Here is a 5,457-nt window from a genome sequence, read left to right on the forward strand (position 1 = left end):
GAGTCGCGGTCGGGATTGCGTGGCCTGCATTGGGGGATTACGACAAGTTACGGTAGATTTCTCCAGCCCCGAGAAAAAAATCATGCGTGACACGCATCCTCGCGCACGCACGTGCGTTGCGAAGAGGGTGAGAGAGAGAGAGAGAGAGAAAAAAAGAGAAAGATCACAGATTTCACAATCAAATGATCGCGATGGATCTTGACGATTTATCCTCCTGACTCATACACACTCGTCAAGCTCGGACCAGATTAATCCCAATCGATCGGAGATTTGCACGCAGGAATCACCGCACTGCTCATTCACTGTGTCACCGTGTCATCGGTATTTATCGCACCCCGTCGTCGTCGCGATCACCGTTATCACCGCATCGTCGGGGATGCGACAGCGATCCCCGTGGATCGCTGACTCGCGTCGATCGGGCTGCGTTCGATGACACGAAGGGCTGGAAAAGGGAGAGGAGAACGTGAAGGGGGGAAAAAAGGAGACCAGAGCGGAGATGAGGAAGAAGAGAGACGGAACGACCGAGAAGGGGGCACTACGGAGAGAGAGAAAGAGAGCGCGCGCGATTGTCCGCCGATGCGGCCGACAGCACGACTGGCGGCGGCGGCCTCACCGCACCTCTGCACATCCACCCACGCTATATCGATCTCTCCCGTCCTCCGTCGCGTTTCGCGTCGCGCCCCTCTCGCCACCCTCCCTCGCTACTCTTCCTCTCTCTGGTACTCGCGCGCATCAGAAACGCAGTGTCGGAGTCGGGTGCCGGGCGCGCTGCTGCGCTGGTATCCGCGATTCGGCGAGGCTGGGGCATCGACGATGGTGGTGGTGGTAGTGAAGGAGGTGATGGTGCTGGCAGTGGCGGCGGTGCAGAACTAACTTGAGCTTGGACCCGATTGTATGTACGCGCGGCGATAGGCGCGTATATGAATGGACAGAGGCGAAACTGCGATGTGTACGTGAGGAGGCGACTGGGTAATAGTAACGCCGCGACGGGGTGGATGGCAGGGTGCATCCTGGATGTACAGGGTGCCGAAGAGATACGCGTATCTTTCTCGTTCATGGACTCCTTGGCAGAGACTCGAAACCCGATCTCTTCTCAGGACTTTTCTGCTTTTTCTCCCCTTCTCCATTTTCTCAACTTCTATAGTTAAATGTCTCGATACTTAAACGCGTTACACATTGAAATCGTAGTAAACTGTTCTTGGAGTAAAATTTAATCCAAATTGTTATAAAAATTATGGCCATACTGGTCAATTATGGAATACTGGTCAAAATCATATCTTTCTCGCGAACGCAGAAAAAAATATTCTGTTAAATTGTTAAAACTTTTAAATGTTTAACGAAAAATTTAAAGCTAGTCTCATCTTTTAATATCTGCACAGGAAAAAAATTAGTTTTAAATCAAGATAAGTATTCTCATATAGCAAGATGTTATATATCTTTTTAAAGGTTTTTAATTTTTAATTTTTAATTTTAATTTTGATTTGATTGAATTTATTATTGCAAGTATTGCACTCAATTCAAGATTAAAAATCTTTCAAGAAGATTAAAATCTTGCTTATATGTATATGAGAATATTAATCTTGATATACGAAAGACTAGTTTTTTTCTGTGTACAAAAAAAATAATATAAAGTAATATTAAAATATAAAAATTATACGATCGAGTGCAAGTTTCAATTTAGATTAATTTTTATGACCGCATGTGAATTATACGAATAGATAAATTTTTCTACAAATCTATTATACAAATTATATTTATAAATAGTTCAATAATGCCTTTGCGAACCGACACGGATGTTGGTGTGTAATAGTAATAATTTTTACTGTTACAATATCAAATCACATACAAACTGTGTACCGCATAAACTGTCGGTCTTGAAACACAGCTCTAACATGAGGCCAGAATCCATTGTAACAAATTAAATTGTCCAACAATTTAATATTTTTTATGCTAAGCATTTCGATAATAAATTATTACAAATTATATTATTAGACAAGTTATATAATCGTTGAGGAATTTTACGCGTATGATGATTCCACGCAGACAAATTTCATCGCAGACACGACCTTTGTTTGCATTAGTAATTAGAGACTGTGCACAATTTTACGTAACTGCTCCTACTGAGCAATAACACTTGTACTGCTGCAAATAGATAGCCGTGTAGCCGATCGAACGTTGCATCGCTCGGAAGATTAGAATCGTGAAAAAAAAAGTTGAGATGCTTTCGATAGGAGAATCCTCGACCGGTCTTCTCGGCGTTTGCTCCTCTCTCCTATTTCGGCGTCCATTTTACCGGTGGACGAATTACATGAGGGTCGAACGCAAGGATTCACGAAGGATAAACGCAAGAGATAACATCCGCAAAGGATAATAAAGTGTCGGAATAAATATAACTTTTGTATCGCTGTATCTCGAATTATTTCCAAAGAGATAGCCTTGTAATATTATGTGAATCTGAAATTGAATTTCTCTGAAGAGTTACGGAACTTCTAAAGCCCGTAACAGACTGCACATTGGAGATTGAAAATTGTAAATTAGGGAGATTAAAATTCTTCTAATCTAACTAGCTAATCTAATTAACAAGTCATTTAACTAGTCAAATGAATTAAAATTAAAATTATCCAATTGGTCGGATTCTTACATCTTAATATATTCTATGTATCTTCAATTTCTGATACATTGTGTGACACTGGCTTTAAGAGAGCTTAAAAACTTCGAGCCGAGGTGTTGTGAAATATAATTACTATACGAGCACACACTTGCTGCCTTCATCATCGTTTGCCGGTTCATATTATGCTCTTTTAACAAAAGGAAATCATTAGGACATGCAACGTGTGCGGGCCAGACGAGCATGTCGTAATACCGTAATAGCGACAGCAGCAGAGACACGGGACAGTTTTATTTGCGTAATAGTTACACTGTACCATGGACAGGCCTGGTAACCGCGGTGGAGAATCATCGTAAACAGTTTGGTAGCGATGGTACCAGTCGACGGAGAAACACAAAGGGATGCGAAGGGGGAGGGGAGCCGAGAGAGAGAAAGGAACGTCACTTCCGGCCCATTAAGATCGTCAAGGGTCGCGCGAATCGTGCACGAGAGGCTAATTATTCCTGGGGGACAGTGTCTCTCATCTTCAATGATTTTTATTCTCTCTTTTCCACCTTTTTTCCTTCAATAATTTTACGATTTCTTATTCGCAAGAAAATAACGCATCGAAAGACAATAATAATCATCAAAAAATTTAACACACAACGAGACGTAGAAAATATTCTTCTCGGACACGAAAGATGTTTACAATCTTCAATGATTTTCAATTGCCTCCTCGTCGCTTCGCCCTGATTGCTTAATTTAGTTTCTAATAATTTTGTAAATTTATGCGTTTGTGAAGAAAGGTCTTTGATAGAGTTCATTAAATCACGCGAAACGCGTTTCTTTCCAAGAATTGATTCTTAATTAGTTTCTTTCGGTATTTTGCCAGATGCGCCAATTTATCTCACCATCTGGCGAGTTATCAAGTTTTGTAAGACTAGATTTTGTCGTAGCGAGACCTCACCTGATCTGCGCGTGGTAGGCGGGCGTGGTGTGTTCGGTGTGCGTGGTCAAAAGTTCCGCGGGATTGCTGGCCATGTTTAGCGGGTGTCCTGTTGAGTGCGTGATCGGCTCCAGCAAGAGTACGCCTGGTGTCGCCGGCGATGGTTGCGGGCCTAACAACGAAACGCGTACTTTTTCTCTACCTTCGCTGAAAATCAAAAGAAACGTATTACATTAGTACACGGATGAAAGAGGCGTGTGTTGCGTTGGAAAAAAAATATCCGGTTGCATTAATTTATAGAAATCTGATATATAGATTTAACAAAAGGTATAAATCAGATACGCTTGTAGTAAAATCTGTCAAACGTTCTAGTCGAGATAACCAGAAATTCAATTACGATAAAAGGAATTCTGATTGGCAGTAAAAATTGTATATTGACTCGTATTTTAGAGTTCGTTTTAATTTTATCGAATAAAATTATGTAATTATATTACATCTTTGTTTGCTCGTTTGCTGGCCTCGCTAAATTCTGATTGGTATGATCAGAATACATTTTGTATGCACTTCTTATTGTTGGTACAAAAAACATTTTTCTCAGTGTATAAATCGGGCAGTAAAATATATCTTTTATTTTCCTCATTATATTATTATATTTTATATATTTTATGTATAATTATATATTATCTTTATATTTCTTATTTTTTTTATATATTATCTCATATTTCTTATTTTTTTAATACATTTATATATATATATATATAATCTTATATTTTTTTTATATTAATATCTACTTGGCTACAAATACTTGAGAGAAACGAAATTACATTTTTAATTGCTACATCGTAAAGATCTTAACAAATGGCACTGGAAAAGTCAATTGTTTTCTGACAATGCAATTTACACGCTAATCGCCCCTCCATCGCGTTCTCCATTAAAAATATACCATTTAACGTATGACCTTTGTATTCAGAGAACCGCGACTGGCAAGTCGCGAATAATAAAGTGAAGGGTGGATTTCCGCTAGCCTCGCGAGCCTCGTGGAAAAAAGCTAAGCGAAATTTAACGATTTAACTTCCGCTTTTGTCGCCACGCCTCTTCGCGTGTCCTACCCCCCCCAGGAGCGTGCAGCAACCACCCTGGAAAACGTCTGTCGTGCACGCACACGTGTGACTTTCACGTACAATCCGCCTAATCCGATGGCAGGAAGGTTAACGTATTGAACGTCAAATAAATTTTTTTTCAGTTTCGCAATTTCCATTAGACTGAATTAAAAGATTAGCTCAAGGGTTTCAGGAGTCTCTCTTTATATGATTGAGATTACAATTTTCTATTTCTAACAGTTTGATTCAGTTTTTTTTTAATTGGACTGATCTCATGAGAGTTTCAAGATTACAGATATATATACGATATTTTTAAATTTCTTAGAGTGGAGATTTTACTCAAAATGAGTGGAAATTCATTCGAATCAATAGCAAAATACCGCCACTCGGAATGGAGTGACATTTGACTATAAGAGTGAATGTTTAATTCCAACCATAGTGAATGTTTCATTCGATTGGAGTAAAACATCAATCAAAATGACTTCGGTGTGAAATCAGAAATCTTAACAAAATATTTAAATTCAGTATACGTAAATGTTAGCATGTATCTCTAGAAAAAGCGTTGTCGACATTTCTATGTAACATCAACTCAACAATGTTGACATGGTCAACGATATGACGATCAATGTGACTTGCTTATCTTGCTTGACGCATGCACTGTTTTCAATTACAATGACGTATCAGATTCATTCTTTAATTACGAATGAAAATATTATATATATATCATATGTACTCTCTCTAAAATTATAAATAACAGCTAAATATATAGATATGTATATATACAATTAGTTTGGTGACTGTGTATATATATATATATATATATA

General features: G+C 38.9%; 1 long non-coding RNA gene across 1 annotated transcript in view; it reads right to left on the reverse strand.

The window, feature by feature from the left end:
• Window positions 1–3,376: 3,376 nt before the first annotated feature.
• LOC105459540 overlaps window positions 3,377–5,457 on the reverse strand; it is a 23,066-nt gene continuing 20,985 nt past the window's right edge. The window contains exon 2 of the long non-coding RNA XR_975692.1: window positions 3,377–3,740. This is a non-coding gene — a long non-coding RNA (uncharacterized LOC105459540). The remainder of the gene's footprint in view (window positions 3,741–5,457) is intronic.

Source organism: Wasmannia auropunctata, unplaced genomic scaffold, assembly GCF_000956235.1.
Source record: "Wasmannia auropunctata unplaced genomic scaffold, wasmannia.A_1.0 LD334184.1, whole genome shotgun sequence".
NCBI lineage: Eukaryota > Metazoa > Arthropoda > Insecta > Hymenoptera > Formicidae > Wasmannia > Wasmannia auropunctata.